Source organism: Malurus melanocephalus, unplaced genomic scaffold, assembly GCF_030028575.1.
Source record: "Malurus melanocephalus ecotype Western Australia unplaced genomic scaffold, MMel_1.1 scaffold_66, whole genome shotgun sequence".
NCBI lineage: Eukaryota > Metazoa > Chordata > Aves > Passeriformes > Maluridae > Malurus > Malurus melanocephalus.
The window spans coordinates 944,253-962,787 of record NW_026623298.1 but is presented as its reverse complement, the minus strand read 5'-3'; positions in this window follow the sequence as shown (position 1 = coordinate 962,787).

Sequence of the window (18,535 nt, the reverse complement as noted above, 5' to 3'; positions counted from 1 at the left end):
ATGGAAGAATGATGTCGGACCCAGGTCTTGCAAAGGCTTTGGCTAGCACCCTAACCACCAGAAAATCTTTCCTCTTGTTGTTCTTTATCATTCAAATGTTGAAGAATGGTCTTGTGGTTTAGCCCCAGTCGGGATTGGAAAACATGGAGCCAAGCACCCCAGGCGTAGGCAGGAACAACACGAACTGTAATCACTTGGAGGCACACCCGTCCTAAATCAAAGTACATTTRCTTCCTGGCTCCTGTTCCTGGCTTGGACCATGCACGAGTCACTTGAACTGTTGGTGCTTCTCTTTCCTCTCCTTTATTTTAGGGTAACAAAACTGGCCTCCCTCCCAAGGCTGTTGTGGGGATCCATTGATGCAGAGTCCTAAAAGACAATGAGATTGCGGGTCGGGAAGCTGAGTCTGAATGCATTGTACAGTTACATGTTACTCACAGAGACCTCAGATGTGTAACTGCATATGCACAAAATCGTTTAGCTTTATTGCTTCATTATGTTCCAGTGAACTAATGGCAGATTACTGTGTCATTAGAGTCAAATAGTACTCTTTCCAGAGTTAGTGATTTGCTCAGTCACGTGTCAAAATCAGGCTGAATATCTTCAAATAATTTGGGTCATTTTTGGCTTTATGTGAGTGACTGCGGTTTTACAAAGCTGAGAACCTGACTCTCAATTTTTTTTTTAGCTAAGCTTTCAATCACTGCTGTCAGCCATCATAAAATGTTCTGAACCASTTGAAAAATTTGTGAAAATCAATAATGTGGACTGTTAGCCATATCCGTTCCTCTGCTCCAGAGCTGCCCACGTGGCATTCCCTGTCAGAGGCTGGGCGGACGGAATGGTGAGCACGTGTTGGGTGAGTAGTAGGGCTGTTGGGTCCCTTCCCACTGGCAGATCCCAGGCATTCCCGGTGCAGCCCAGACTGCTGCTGCATCACTGGTGGCACCAGCCCAGCTTTAGATGGGGCTGTGTAGCTTGTTGCTGCTTTGCTGTGCAGCCAACATCTTCCTGAGGAGCTCAGTCGGAAGGAAAGTGGGAAATAYTAGGAGTGTAAAAGAGCCAGCCAGTTCTCCAGAAAAGGCATTTGTTTCCCTTGCCAAAAGTCAAAGTCTGCTATATACAAAGGAGGCATTATAGCTTCTCATAAAAAGGTCACAATAATCTTTTGTAATGGAAAGTGGAGTACAGCCTAAATATAGGATCTGTCCCAGAATTCCTATAGCGTGTAGATTAAATTCTGTTTATTGCTGATGTGTGGATTGCTGCTATGCTGTGCTGTACAAAACTCTGAAGTTACAGAAAGAGGAGAAACCCGATCTATTCTGTGTGTAGCTATGTAACTGGAGAGAGATGTTGTTATATATATTTKAAAGGAGAGGAATTTCAATTAATCTGTAGAATATTCCAAGATGAGTCATTGATCTCCAGCCTCTTATGGAAAATGCTTCTGCTTTTTTTGTCTTCCTTCCTTCATCAGAAGTGTAACTTGTGCAATGCACATTTGCACAAGTGAGAATAATTTTATGYGAGCTTTGAAAATATATCATGAAAAWACACATTATGAGCAGTTCCTGGACAACACATGCCATGATGTAAAAATTCCTGAGTATAGAATTACATYACAAGCCGTTACTATGTCAAAATATGTAAAGATGTGCTTTTAATGGCCTCTGAATCAATAACCAAAATGTGAAATGGCCCTGAACACATTTACAAAATAAAGTTTTGCAGGCTTGACACAGTTCTTACACAAAGGTGCTGGAAATTGATTAATTACAGCTAACTGTAATCCTGTTTAGAAAGCAATTGTCATTTAATAATACATCATATGCTGCCCAGGGAAATGCAAGTGAGGATTTCTCTCCAATCTGTCTTTTGGTGTTATGTTCCTGAAAGCTTCTCAGATCCCAATCCTATGCGGTTGCCACTAAGAAAACCTCATTCAAGAAAAGTACCCTCAAGTCAACTTATCCACATAGCCAGTGGTTTAAAAAAAAAAAGTATTTTAAGAAAATGAATTTCCAAACCTTATCTTGGCCCCACTAATCTAAAAATCCTGCTTGGCCTTTCAAGTATTGTTGAAAATCTGGCAAGCATCACAAAGAGCAAAGCAATACATATTAGCTTTGCTGTTAGACATCCACTTCTAGGAAGCTCTGTCCTTTTGACATTACAGATCTTGAAATGAAGAATTACTGGCAATTTTARTATCAGAAAACTGAGCCAGCATTTTGCATGGAATAGCTTTTCCTCCTCTGGCTATATTTCTAACCATCCTAAAACAAAACATTCCTTATCTACCAGTACRTTTTCTTTTTCTATTCCACTCTCAATCATTATTCCAGAAACACCCCCACTCAAAAGTGTGTAGGTTACTATTAAGAAAGATAATTTAGAAGAAAATCGGCTTTTGCTAGCTTTTTTTCTTTTTTTTTTTTTTTTTTTCTTTCTGGTGACAAAGAAACAATCATTAACTTTTATAGTTCCAGCTCTTATTACTGCTTGCGTGAGATGGGGCAGCAGTCATTTCTACTGCAAACACAGCAAAGCATTTGCAGAAGGCACGTGCCTTTTATTGTTTTTATATATGCATTTATACTCACGTATGCTTGCACATGCACCTCTGTGTTATATCAGATCTGTGAGAGAATAATTGAACAGCAACCACAACAACCAAAACAGATTTTCAAAGCACGTTTGGAAACTGCGACACTATTCATGATATACAAAAGACTGTAGAAAAGTCATAATGAAAAAAATATATTTATATGAAGAACACGTTCTGGCCAGCTATGCAAGTCTACTGTATGTTCACCCTGTATAGTTTGGCTGGGATATCAGTGACTCTGACTTCATCTGACTTACACCAGAGAGAGAAACAAATAATGTCACTGACAACAAAAAATGCATTTTTAAAGAAAAATTATGGTTGCTGGAGGCCATGACTGTGGTGGGGTAGGATTCTTCTCCTTTTTTTTTTGCTATCTAAAAGTGAAATGTCTTATCTAAACTTGTCACCTTGATTCYCTCTGGGACAGTCAATGGGAATAGCAATTCATCTTATTCCACCATAATTGTCTAAGATAGAGAGATGAGCTGTATCTCATTCTTTCCATTGGCTGCAGAGAGCCAAGATAAATTATTTAGATTTGGTCTTTAATTTCAAGGTGATTAATGGTTCAGTGAGACAAATACCCCCTGACTCCCATGGGAGAAGAGGCAAATCTCTCACTGCAAGGATGGTGGAAGGAATGAGCAATCCAAGACCTGCAGGTTGCAGGCAAGAATGTGGTTTCCTTACACCAAATCAGCAAGTCTGGAGGGAAGTAAATGAAGGGCATGACTTAATTCAATAATTAGAGAGAAAGATTTGGATTTCCCATAATGTCACTAGCTTTGAATCCTTCTCTGCTTCTGTTTCTAATGACAAAGACTGGATTTCCAAAGAAAAAGATTAAACTACCCTTTTTAATAGATCTAACAGTTGGTTTTACAGTGYTGCTTAGTCATAGGCACTATCAGATCTCTTTCTCAAAGCATTTCCTGGGAGACACATTGGTCTTTCGGAGAATGTAACAAGTCATGTGGAGGGGGCACATCCACTAACAATCAGTGGTTTTTAGCCCCTATCAGCAGAGTCTCTGTTTACCCTCCGCCCTCGGAGCTGCCCGTGGATGCTGACCAGGGGCACTTTGTGCAGAGGGGAGAGGGCTCCTCACAGAGGGAGCTGAGCTTTGCACAGGTAGACAAGGCAGTGGGAGACCACTTGCTCTCTCTGACCACTCCATCACACCTAAGGAGAGGAAATTAATGTGTCCATGTGAAAGTCTGAAGAGGTTCTGGCACCCCTTGTAACTCCAGCAAGCCCAAAATGAGCTACTCTGCCTACTTAGACAACTTCTGGCTGAAGCTGGTCCAACTCCTGACTATCTTATAACTTGACATTGCTGGGAGACAAAACTGGTGTCACAGGCTGCACACAAGCCTGAAGGAGGAACACATGCGTGATAATTTGGTTTATGGTTAGATTACCTAAGAGAACAAGCACAGAGTGCAGGGCTGAGCAYTGATCTAATAAGCTTGGCATGCATGTTTTATTCTACCACTCTCCATTGCATTAATATGCTGTAAAACAGGTGTCAAAATGAATAACTGAAAGAGGTAACTCCATTRTGATGTTTAGGCTAAAAGTTTTAAATAATGTGAGTAGTTCAATAGGTAATAATTGACAATATTTTCTTTGACAAAATTCACAAAAATAGAACTAGCAGCAGCAGCTTAAAGTGAACTAAGAGACTGCTTTCTCTTTGTGCCATCCTTACAATTCCACTGCAAAATGTTGACCCCATTGATGAAACAGCTGTAGAAATTTTGCTGCTTTTTGCACTTCGTGAGGAATTAATTATGGACAAAACCATCTTTTTTTACACATTTCTATTTCACTCCTCTTTGTGGCAAACGCTCAAGTTGCTGTTTCTTCCACTGAGGACGATTCAGATAAGGGCAGCAGGTCTGCACCATGTCCTGAGCCTCTTTTGCCAGCCATTCCCCAGTGCTCTTCTGGTTTTCCTGTATCTCCTCTGCCTCTGTGGTATTTCTCACACTCTAATGCACAGATGCAGCTCKCTAATCCCTTTGCCTCTGGGGCATGTCTTCATGATACAAGACAGCAAAGCCATACCCCATGCTCGCCCTGAGCTACAGAGAGCAGCAGAARGATTCAGAGTGGCTGCACTGCTCAAAACCTGGACAAGAATCTGCATTGTGCAGGACATTGTGCGCTGCAGACACTCAGCTCAGCTTTCCATCACACACCAGTGACTTGGTAATGTACTTTTTTTTTGGCTGAAGGGCTCTGCTGTTTCAGCTATGCTCAACTGCATTTTAAAATTATCTTGAGTCAAAGGAACTGTGATACTAAATAATGCCTGTGAAAGTTAGCTTACTAAATAAAAAATTATTAGATTGGCAGAGTCCCTTACCCAACAGAGGTATCACTTATAAATCTCTGCTCTTCAAAGCAATTAAAAAATAAATAGTGTAAAAATCTGCTGCAATCAACTGCAAATAGTACTAAATTGTACTAAATTTTTGACTGTTGTTGTTTATTCACAAAAATAATTGCTTTTGATATCTTAATCACAGTTTTATATCAGCTTTCTGTTTCTGGAATGTAAAACAAAGATATTAAGCATCTCATAAATCTAAAATGTTACTGGGAAGGAATCCATGAAAAGCAAATGCTGTAAGAAATACAAAAGTTGSTTTCTTTGTCTAGTTAAGAAATTTCTAATCACATCAAAATAGCTCCTCCTAAACAAAGTTGTACTTGCTTGCCATTAATCAGTTATACACCAAAGGAATTTAGAACTTTGCCTTGGAAACATACACTTGTGACAAGCAAAGCTGCAGGTAGCCACTTTAATCAGTTTTTCTTTTGAACAAGACACTTATTCCATGGGAAGGAAAAATGCATGCATTAATAARTTATTGAAATGATAAATAAAACAAAGGTGAATCAAAGAAACACTGAGCAAAACCATGCACTCTGAGCACTCAAACTKTTTGGAATGACTGAAAAAGCCTTCAGTTTTTAGCAATTCAGGACTAGGGTGTCACATTGGCTTCAACAGGGATTGATTCTTGTTCTTAAAGAGGATATACATACATGAAGACATACTGAAATGATGCAGCTCATAAAACCAAAGATAAAAAACACAAACAAACCTCAATCTGCACCCTGAACACAGTCTGCCCTTGCAAAGGAGATCTTCAGCATCATACAGGGGTGCTGAACACTGTGTGCTAACTGRGGAAGAGTTCCAGAGGGGGAAAGCATTTTCAGAAGGGGACTGGGCCTGACACCAGAGCCATCATGGACACTTGCTTTTGCCCTAWAATCTTTCCCAAGTGCACTACTTAAAATTAATAAAGTACTTTTTATTTTTGCTTTCTAATCTGTTTATTTTTTTTACCCTCTTCCCCAGTGAATGTCACAATGTCTGTACTTACCAGATAAAAACCCCTAGTGCTTTCTGCCAGTATGCAAAAGACCCTCCTTCCATCTGTCACCATGAATGGCTACCCTGCTCTTTACAGTTTTCTTCCAGAATGTTTTTTTTTTTCAACTGGTCACTGTCTGTGACAAGATGCTGGACTATAAGAATGCATGGTGTGGCTGCTTTTACATGATGTTCTTACAAGAAATGCACAGAGCTTTCGTACAGTGATCTTCTGCAAATGAGTAAGACTGCGTTCCACAAACTGAGAGTTCCTAAAACATGAAGAGGAAAAGAGTTGTGAGTAGGGAAAGGAAAATCTCTGTCTTCTTGTTTAGGGATTGAGAAGAAAGCAGCAGTCCATATAGCATCCACAAGGGAACATAATGCTGCCCAGCACACCTGAGGATGTGCATTGATTGAGGTTTGGCTGTGGCCTGGGCAGAAAAATGAACAACAAGAAGCAAGCTGCTCTGCTCCATGAAGGCTGAGGTACTTTCCACATGTGTACATAGCTGCAGAACTTTGAAGCAAACAGAACTTTAAAGGTGCTTTAAAGTTTAAAACCAAAGGGATTTGTGAGTTTTTGGCCCACCTATAAATGTGAAGATGCTGAGTGTGGGCTTTTGAGGGAATAATTTTCAATATTCAAATACATGGATCACCCTTTCTTTTGAAACACAGCAGGAGCTGGTGGTAGTGGTGATGGTGGAATGTTTTAAAGGAATAGGATTGCTATAGGTTCTGCACAAGTTCTAGYAAAACTSCTCTACAACACCTGAGCTACAGRATAAAAGTGTGTTTTTGTCATGAATACCTGACTACTGGTTTGATATTCTCAGGACTTAGATGATAAAGARSTTGTTCAGTGGCTGAAAATCAGATRTTTTGAGAAYWGARTTCTGCCATYACAGGCATGTAAGAGTCATGGGATGATCCAGTAAATAAGGCCATGTTTGCAACAATTCCWTCACAGACTAYTTAGGATGCACAACATAGTAGGATCTAAGTGACAGYAATTTCTCCATTTTTTATAGAAGAGGAAAAAGTGACAGAGGAAATATAATTAAATAAAGCAATATTTCAGAATTAAATAATGGAAAGCTCTGGGGTGTTGAGTTTGGATGGACTTGGGCCGTTTTTGTAGGGGTTTTTTTAAAYTCGTAGACTCAGTCAAATGTAAATAACTTTGAAAATTATCCTACAAGAAGATCTAATATCTTGCTCTTTTAAAATATAGCATCTGTACATTTTCTGGGCAGAAACACTGCTTGCTGTTGGCAGCTCACAGTTTTGCATAACATCTGTAATAAGCTATGAAAATTAGACAAATACCATTAACTTTGTCATAATGAGCTATGAAAATTAGACAAATGCCATTAACTTTGTCTTGCTAATTTTTATTTTTTTTTTGTGCTAATCAAAACAGAAGATCCTGATTATGTTTCCTTATGTTCCAAAACATACAACTTAAGAGGAGGGGGTTGTTTTTTCAAGAATATTTTCCTTTCCTTATCCCTTATATAAACTCTTTCTGGATCAAAACAACAGACTTTCATTCCTGAAGTCAACTGTATATGGAATCTTCAAAACACTCCCCTCACTTACAAAACATTTTTAAAACTTCTTCCCTTTGAGGGAAAGCTATTTCTAAAACCAGGTTAAAAAGAAATATCTGACAAATGGGATAGGCTCAAGAATACATTTCCTTGGGCTTCAAATTTCATAAAGCACCACCATGACTGTGATTTAAATTGGTAATGAAGACAAGAGTGAATGGAGCCCCTGATAAGGAGTTTGTGGAACCCTTAAAGGGAGTGATGCAAACACAAACACTCATGCCTGGTACGTATAAGTCTTCAGGACACTTCACCTCCAGATGTTCTCTCTGMCTCCTAAATTACAGGAAGCTATCCACAGGCTGTGCATCATTTTATGAAGTATGAGGAATGCAACCTGAATAGGATGTAGAGAAGTATATGAAAGAATTGCATACCAAATGCAAAAATCCCATAAGATTCTAATCCTAAATGTGGCAATTCATTTTATTATTCAAGTAAGTTTGTTTTACATTTAGGGTTGTAATGTAAAACAAACTTACTTGAATAATAAAATTATTATTCAAGGAATAATAAAGGAAAAGGAAAAGCTGTATGAAAAAAATTGAGACTCTCAGACTTTCAGATTTAAGTATTTGTGTAAATTTTTTTCAARATCTCATGAAAAATAAAAATAATTATTTTAATTGTTTATTGTAAAAGAAAGTAATCAAGAAACCAGCATTTCATGCTTTGTTTGTTTGTTTTCCTCTTGGAATTTTCATGAACTCCTGGAAGTGTTTTAAGCCCCCTTACCACAAGTCACCATAGTTATTATAGTTACAATAAAATCAACTTTCACATCTCAAATTTTCTCCAAAGGCACTTCTTTCCTCTGTGTCAGGAAGGAGTGGAAAKAAGGGGAGTTAACCAGATTAATGTTTGTCTAGCTAGCAGAATGCTTGTCATCGTTGATCAGGACTCTAATTTATGTGACCACATGAGAGATAGAGACTCTCAGTCAGCAACTCTCTCGCTCACTACAGGAGGAAGACACTGGCCAAAATTCAAACTTATTATTTATTTTTGAAAATGCAAATTCATTTCCACTGGGATTTCCCTGATGAATAAGTGTGGCCAGAGAAGGAGGTAGAACTAAATTAACATAGCTGGAAAGCCACATGCTGTAACCACTAAAATGGCTGATGAAAACCCTAAATGTAAAACAAACAAATCAATTATTTCTTATGATTTAATAATATGGAACTTCAAAATTCTATGCTATTTCCTAATATTAAGCAAAGAAACACGTTTTCTTTCTTTGAATTGAATGAGCAAAGAAACATGTTTTCTTTCTTTGAATTGAATGTGAGCTAAGAAAAAGAACTTGTCTCAAGAAGCAAGCATGAAAAGGTGATACAATGTTTGATACCAGGGCTGAAGCCCTAGGTGATAATAGATGAGGAAGGGTGACTAATGGACTCATTAAGTATCCAGGGAAAAGAAGACTGGCAAGATTTGAGGACTCTCTTCCCAGGAGGAAAAGAACTGAAATGAAAGCTGGTGACTGGATTTCACAGGAGAATTGGAAAATGGTAGCAAGCTCTGTGAAGCATCTGGGTTAAATACAGTGAGAGTAACTGTTCAAGGAGAAGGGTATTGAAGATGTGTGGCATACAGGATGAATTTCACCTCATCTCACTTTAAAAATCTCTGAGTTAGTCATTCAGGATCCCTTTATAGTCAATCAGTACTTCCAGGGAGTGAGTCACCTGACCTAAATTAGATGTCTATCTTGAGATGGGATGAATCACACACTCAGAGTGTCTATTGATATCTATTGACTATAAAAGGAACCAGGACTTGCTTAGATGCAGACATCTACTCTGCAGATGAATCCCATCAGGSATTTTACAGAGTAATGCCTGTAAAATTGATAAACACCAGGAAAATCCATTATTTGGGGCCAAGCTTCAAACACAGAATGGGCACAGGGAATCTGGTACCCTCCCCCTCACAATGTAACTGGAAATAGGATTAATAGACTGGGTTTTAGGATAATCCTTTATTGAGTTGAAAAGGAGGGGCCACAGCAAGGAATGCTGCTCTGCAGAAAACTGCTTCTAATGACAATAATTAGGCTGAATCAGAGGCTCTTCTTAAAAGAGAGAAGCAAGATATGTGTTGGGAGGAGGAGAGAGGGAGCAAATAGCCTGTCTTCACTTTGGAATGCGGGATACTGCATCTAATCAGGCACTGATATCAAAGTGTTAAAACTTTATTAAAAGCAGAATCTAAACAAATGCCTTTCTACCCTGCTCACCCTCCCAAATTCCTTAATGGAGAGTTTAAATGAAAATAAAAGTTCAAAATAAGTTCAGTCACTCTTGAGAAGCTCTTATATCTGAACACTCTGCAATGAGTGCAATTTGTTATATATTAACTGAAAGATTTAAGAAGTCAAATTTTAGAAAGGTGTGGCTCATGCTAGCAAAAACTAGTACATATTTCAGATTTCCAATTCTTTACAARATTATATGTTATAATTACACTTACAGGCTATTGAATATAACCTATGTTTTTAAATCTTTGGTTGTTTTCTGCTCTATAGTCTCACCTATGTGCCATGTCATCACGTGGTTGAAGTAGACCAAAATTTTGACAATGACTTCTGTGGGTGCAATCCCAAATCTGTTGCATCTACAAACAGAAGATTTCCACCATCAGTAATATTTTACCCTGTGTGCAGAAGATGAAGTAGAGGTGTTGATTTTGACTGTTTTGTCTGGGGACTGCCAGTTTGAGAACCATGGTAGAACCTCAGGTGTTATCCAATATTCACCATTATATCCACTATTAGTATTACATTATATATATGTAAATATATATAATRATCACTATTTCAATAATGTAAATRGTTMAAAAATACAATTTTACTTTTTGTTCTACYTTTTCACATAGAGACATCCTCTGTTGATAAACAGCTTTCCCACTTCTGAATTAGGCTGTTGCAATACACCCTTTCTGGGATCACTCTTCTATTTTGCAGAGGAACTGTTTCCAGAAAGTGCTCAGTGCTCTGTGGGACTTAGTGAGCTGTAATAATRAGCAAACAGAAACAAAGCATTTGTTGAAATTGCCATGATACAAGTTAAAATATAGGTATCTAAGTCAAATACTGTTATTAAGCAGTTGTTGTACTTATAAAAAATTATATTGTGTCTACARTGCAATAAAGTTACATCACTGATGACAGTAGCTTTGTTTTCCTTAATACTTTACARGAATTTTTTGAACAGGATTGTGACTACATTASTGATACATCAGCAGTACACGCCAAGCAAATAAACAGGTTAAATGAGGTATATGGTAAAATTTGCCCTTTAAAACTACAAAACTCCAGGCAGACTAAAACATGGAAACATCTACATAAAAGTTCCTTGCATAATTCATGGCAAGGCTTAGTATTATGTCCATTAGAGCCAATATAAGGAATACAAAGACAACTTTAAAACAACCAGTGAAACATTTAAATGTGCTCTGTATTCGGACTTAGTGTGGAGATTCCAGTGAATCTTAGAGTGCATTTCTTAGTTTAACATTTGTTTTGCTAATTCCCTCATGTCTCCATGGATTGTATTTATTGTTCTGTTGCTAATGCATTTTAAAGCTTTAAAGCTTTTAACCTTTAATCTCCACTTATTCAAGTGAGGTTAAGTGATCTTTTTCCTTACCTCATGTCCAAAAACAGGTCTTCAATCAAACATTCTTCTGAAAAGACCACACTCACACTTACCTATATCCTCCTAAGCTTCCTTTTAAATGTGGAATCCTTTCTTAATGGTAATTCATAAGAAACATATTAAACAGCTTGTGCAGCATTCAAGAGCAAAATAAACAGGTTTTTTCCTCCTGTCCTATCACATTTAAAKAGGGAGATAAAAAGCACGGTTGACAGACACACATGGACAGGGTTCTTCAGAGAAAAATTATATTACATTTATTTGAACAAGACTGCAACACTGCTACYGTGCTGCAATACATAGATTTTACTGAGATAAGAGCAGAACATCAGGAAAAAAAAACCAGAAATGCTGTATCCAGGCAGATGTGTTTTTAAACAAATCAACTTCAGAATTAGTTTTGTCAGTGAAAGGGCTGAGTTACAATTAACACAGCAGAGACTTCAGGAAATAGCAATGTTTTTTAACATTCAGTCAGCTTTTCCATTGGCATTCCTCCCCGATTCAATCCCCAACACACTTGTTCCTTCTAGAGATACCTTTATCTTCTGCTTGATGAAGAGGGAGCCTGGGAGGTGACCTCAGAGCCAATATCCAGCCTTTATCTAAAGAAATTTAGGAGTTAGCATTCAGCCACCCTACACTACAAAGGAGGGCACACAAGTACTTGAGAAATCTTTGTCTATTGTATCCCCTTTCAAAAATAAAAAGTTTTACACCTTTGTTCTTGTTGGGCATTTGTAAGAGAGGACAGCAGAAACAAAAGACCAGCAGAAGAGGAAGTTTGCATGCAGGAGGCTATACAGATCCTCAGATGGGTCTCTCAGGAAAAAAAAACAAAAAAAAACCCCACTTCTTCTACAGCTGAGGTTTGCAGTGTAGCTGAATCCAATTGTCATTTACTCTTTGGCTTCTAGGTTGAAATTCTCAACAAGTCCCCAGAAAGCTCAGATTCAGACTTCCTAGTGGAATCTAATTATATGAGTTGACCATGAAATTTCTCTTCTAAAATTTTCCATATCCTCCATGGTTCTATATTAAAACTCTAYGTGAAAACAGGGATGACACAGAAGCATCAGCTCAGAGAAATGCTGACATACTGTTTCATCCTATGTGGATTACTGAACACAGACGGTGTTGGTCTTAAAATGAGGGCAAATGAGTGAGAAATACAAATATAAGAGGCTACATAAGAGGTTACATGACTTTCAGTTATCAGAGACGGGTTCAAAGCTGATCRTTGTCAGAGGGAATTCTTTTGTTTATCCTGAACTCTTTCAGTCAGCTTCCAGATAAATCATGCAGCAAAATATCCTTTTGGTATCAAAATGTCAGGGCACTTCCTTGCCTATTTTGTTCACACRGTAAAAGGTTTGAGGAAATTTGAAACCAAATTAGTTCAGTAACTCATGGAAAGTGGAAATACTTTTGACTCTCAGGTGATATAACAAATACAAATATCATGCTTGGTGACATTGCAAACCAGAAAATACTTTATTTTATTGCTCAATTATATTAAAAAAAAACAAACAAAAAAAAAACCTTTAAAGGAATCTTGTGGCAAGTTGGTTCAAAGATAGTATTCTAGACGGTTTCTTTTTTTTAATTTTCATTTTAATTATAGCAATCGCCTTAATAAAAGTTTCTGAGGTAAGGACTTATGCATTCCATTCACTCACTGCCGTGTTTAATTCCTATCACTGTTCAATCACTTGTTACTTTATTTTTAGGGGCAAATTTATAGCAAGCTGCTGGATCACATGTACTCAACTATTTGAAGTATCTGCAGCTGCTTACATTGCAAGAGATCCAAGCTGCATTCCTGTCATGAATCATGGATTCATGAGGGCAGAGCCACAAATATATATTAAAAAAAATGCAGCTCACACTGCTTAAAATCAGATTTTAAWCAACTTTCCAAAAGGATTCATAGTGGCAGAAGAGCTGGGTCACTCATTCACCCAGGCTATGATCTCTTTGCCGACCCAGGGCATYTTTAGGTTCTCATTACGAGCTTCTTCAATGCTGGGATGTTTCCTGGAGGCACACAATAGTCACCCTGTGACTGCAGGTAGAAAGGACAAATAGTAGATAACTGACAAAAAATAATTCAGGACCAACTTCCCAGGGGGTTTCCACTTGCAAAAGCCGAGGGACAATGGATTTTGCGTTCTCATTGATGTAAATTCCCTTCTGCAGGATTTGCTTGTGCAAACAGGACTTGGACCTATAACTCACGTCATTTCGCTGTATATGAGAACGTCACCAAATTGCACTTAAAAATTACTGKTGGTGAAAGAGGTGAGACAGGGGAGCTGTAAAAATTCATTCTGTGGCGAAGAAATCTTKGCATTGATGAATGTGTATGAATGGACACGGACGGTGTAGGTCATTCTCAATYGTATTCTCTATTCTGAGAATGCCGACGATTGCCGGGTTACTCTGAAAATATTTGGGACTAAAATGTTTCCCRACTGCTGTTGTGACTAGATAATAAAAATGAGAGTGATTGCTGTTAGTCACTAGTGATTGTTTTGTGATTCATTTTTAGCTTCCGATCATGAAGGAAAAAGATTATCATGTGACACAGATATCAACCCAACCAATACAAATAGAGTTAAACAAACAGTTCATGAGCAACATGTAGTCTGAAATTAAAGTTTTCCACCACTCCCTTTGTTTTTCTTTCATTTGCAGAACGGAATAATTCTGAAGAAAAAGAGGGTAAGTTCATACATGAGTCACTAACGAGAGAGAGCTGCGTTGCCTGCAAAGCTTGAAAAGTTCTCTGTATAATAAGATTAAAATAACAATATAAATATGTTCATTCAATGAGTGATAACTATTATATTATAATATGAAAGGTAAAATGGATTAGAATCCATTGCTCTACATAAGAACTTCTGCAATTTTATTATATAAGACTAGAAGTCTCAAATACTGCACATGTAAGACAAGTGAGACTGTTAARCTGTAGAAAGTTCTGACCTAAACAAAACCTATGTCTGTCAATCCTTATTTGAATCTCAAGATGCATATCTTTTAACCCTTCAATATGACCACAAAAGCCCTTGTCCAATTTCTTTCCTATTTTCCACATCTTAGATATCTTCCTGCTCTTCTTTCCTAACTTACTCTGCCAGTTTATTGATTCAAACTTAATTTTCCTTTCAGATTTTTTAAACTGAAAATTAAAGTAGTTTATAAAGAAGCTGTTGTCACCTTGTTGCTTACATTCTGAAGGACATATATATGAATAATTTCTTGAAGCAGGGACAATATACAAATATTTTTCTCAGATAATGAGAAAGAAGTGAAGAATAGTAAAGAGGATTTCCATGAATCATCATCTTGGAAAGAAGAGAATAATGTTTTATTTCAGTGTGTAAAAGCATCTGGTAAGTTTGCCTTTGTTTATTTCTAAAAATACACMACTTTTGACATGTGTACAAGTAAAGAAATGAGTATGTCTCAATGCTTTTCTAGTATCATGCATTTGAACAAATAGTTACCAGACAGMCACAAGAGTAGCAAGCCTGATACCAGGAGTGCAGTGCACAATCACACAGAGTAAAGAGCACCTGAAAATRAGAGTGGATTGGGAAGGAGCCTATGCCTTTTATTTTCCTTTAATGTTTTTCTYGTCAATGCCTTGTTTATCCTACAGAAGGATGGATAGTTAGGAGTTCAAACAAACACCATTTCTGAGCCCCTTCATGCAGCTTGCCGTTTGAGTTTAACATCCCTTTAAATCAACTGTTTATGTGATCTCCTAATGTTGGGTTTAGAAATAAGAACAAAATGTAGGATGGCTTTTGTTTTTTAATTTCTGAATATTATTAAAATGTTTTATACCAGGTTTTAAAGGCACACATATCTATTTAATGTCCATAAAGTGCTATCAAATAATAATGACACATTACTTATAGGTATTGCAAAAGTGCTACCTGTAAAAGGATTTTCTCAGAGCAGCAATCTATTACTGTCCAATCCATGCTTGACCAGCAGTCCTTTTCAGACAATTTCGTGCATTTGTTATGTTTGCGTAGTTTTACATGGWCACACGGAAAAGCCCTGAGACTCTGTTGATACCAAGGGCAAGCTGAGTGCCAGCCAGTTCTGCCTGGAAGCTTCATGGCTATGCTTGTATGGACTGTTCCTGAGCTAAAATAATCAGGGGATGTTTAGATCAGATACCAGGGAAAAGTTTCTTCACCAAGAGGGTGGCTGGACACTGGAACCAGGGAAGTGATCACAGCAACAAACCTGACACAGTTCAAGGAGCATTTGGACAAWGCTCTCAGGCACCTGCTGTGATTCTCRGGATAAGTCCCTTCCAAATCAGCAAATTCTGTGATTCTGTGAAACTCTCTTTCTTTCACAGTAGTCCTCACTRCGGACATAGGGTCTGTCTCTGTCTGTTGTTAAATGTAATATATGATTCTGCAGATTTTCCTGAGGTTATTGCTTTGGATTGATGACAGGGCCTAAAGGAACACGTAACAAAATTTTCTTCAAATTCCTTATTAAAGTTTGTTCAAATATTTGTTAAAGAATTGCAGGGCAAGCATTTTCACAGCTAATTTGCAATCTCTTTGATTTCTCATCTCTTCAAAAATGTTGCAGTTAATCAAAGCTCAGAAGCAACACCATATGTTTAATCTCAATAAAATTAGAGAACAATTTTGTAGAGAACAAAGACGTAGTCAGTGGAACTATCCTAATTTAGACTGCACTGTTACCAGAACAAGAAACCTTTTTCCAAGAAGTCTGCAACATACTTATGACACCTTTTTCCCTAGACTGCTTCAGACTTCTGGCTGCTGCAACACAAGTTATTTTTGTCAGAAAATATTAAAAAAATCAGAGCATGTCCCTGTCTGATTCCTAAACAAAAATATGAATTAAACTAGTTTCTTACTACTTCTATTTTCAAGTATTTTCAAACAGTGATAATAAAGGAATAAATTAAATAATTTCCCATGTGAAGTCAAAAAAGATTTTCCAGATGACATTTAGTCAGACTAAAGAACTACTCATTTGCATATCCTTATTTCAGTCTTTGTATTTAAAGTAAATGATCAATCAGCATAGAAGAGACTAAAAATCAATAAAGCAAATACATTTTCCTTGYAACTTGTCCAAAGGTTGTGATTTAGTTACAGTGCAACTTAAGTTGCCGATTCAGTTACACCATGTACGACAGCATAACGTCTTTTTATTGATCACAAACTCTGTGGCTCACAAAACAAAGACAAGAGAGTTTAAAAATGCCAAGTCCAAAAAACAATTCGGTCCTAATGGGCTTTAGTAMACCCATTTCCCAACATTGTGTCCTGATCTGAAGTCCGTGGGAGTCAACAACTGTCTTCCCATTGACTGCAGTGGTATTAAAGTGGGGTTTTGAATTTTTACACAATTAAAACATAGTAATAAAACCTACATATGAGAAACATTCATTTGCCAGAAGCATTCCTCATATGGTGCTTGTGTTGATGACAATGATATTTTGCTATACAAAATGCAAGCAGAACTATGTAAAGAMGGAATAACTCACTGTGAAGAGGAAAAAATCAGATTTTCCTCAATTTGTAAAGAAAACTTGCTTCTTCAGTATTTTATAGTCATCTTTTCATGGAGAACATTCTTCTCCATTCACTCAGTGGAGGACTTTGAAGACCAAACCAACTCAGGGAACAAGCACCACATTATGCATGGATTTATGTAAGTGCATGCACAAGGGTATATGCAGAAAGTGCAAAATGCCTCTTCCTAAAATCGGTTGCAATTTCTGGCTTGGGAAGGCTGGCTAAGGGCAAAGGGAGAGGGAGAGAGATTTTGTTACCACAGGCATAAAAAATTTCTGGCACCAGCTCTTGCAACTGCAGAACAGAACAGAGTAATGATAGTTTACATTTTTCAAATTTCCAGGAGGACATATTTAACATCCTATGGGCTTATCACTTAAAAATATATGCCATCCATTCCTTAAATAAAATTGCTACTTTTAATAACTTCTGCTTTGACCTTGCAAAACAGACAATGCCATGATCAATTATCCCCAAAGTCTTCGTTAAATCTCCTCTAAAATGTTACCTACTCCTAAATAGGATTAGGATTTTTAAAAAATCCAAAGTGAAACAGTAAGTGATTTTCATCCTTTAAAATCAGAATTTGGACACTAATTTCCATGTGCCCCTTCACTAATATCTGTCTCTACCAAAAAGCCTGTTTAATTTGCCTTCACACAGTTTGAATTGTCCCAGAAGGTCCAAAGAAAATCAAACTGGGGAAATGAAGAGATGTTGATGTTCCTGGGAAATTGCAGATTTCACTCTGAAGTTTCTTAATGCAGAATAGGTTTCATGTAATTAGCCCATCAATCAAAAGACAGTGAGATTCTGGAAATTATTGTAATTAGGAGTCACTCTGCTTAAGGCCTAAACAGAAAATGTTCTTCCAAGTAACTGGTGAGAGAATTTGCCTAAAGAGTGGGACATTCCTGTACAAACCCTTACTCCGGAATACTTTTACACCAAATTAAATTGTTGTGGCAAGGAGAGTGAAATCAAGGAACTCAGCARGTGTATGGATGGCCTGAGCCCAGCCTCTGCCATCAGGAGAGAGCCTCTTTCACACTCACCTCTCAGAACAGCTTYATTATTAGCATGAAGGAGAAAAGCATCCCTCGCCTATCCACTTTGCTGCACTCTGACCATGTTTGCAGGATCAGGCCCATTGTACCCCTGGCTTTGATATTTCTGCTTTGGCTTTAACTTAAACAGCTTCAGTGCCTGTAGGGATTTAGACTTTAAAAAGTTTTTTTTTCAAATCCACCCTAGTAACAATTTGTGGGAACACTTAGTTTTACGTATTAATCTTCATTTGTACATAATTCTTTCAGGGTCCATTCTTGTGATTTAGGAATTGCTTAGCTCACCAGAGACCTGATCACAAGCATGAGGTGGGCAAAAGAGAACAGGGTATGTGTGCTGAGATTAGTGAAGTAGCTAAACATGGAGCTTCTCAGGCAATCTCCTGCTTTGGCCTTTGTACACTCAGTGATGTTTCAGTGAAATGAGAGATCGTGGTACATTCTCAAAGTATCTTAATATGAGCCAGCCAAGTGTCAAAATAAAGAACAGAGCAACACAGCCATGAATCATGCAGACTGGTAGGGAAGTGTTCAGATTTTGAGTAGAAAGCATGCCAGCACTCTAAAAAGTGCAGTCTGGGCTGTAGGAGATTGTGT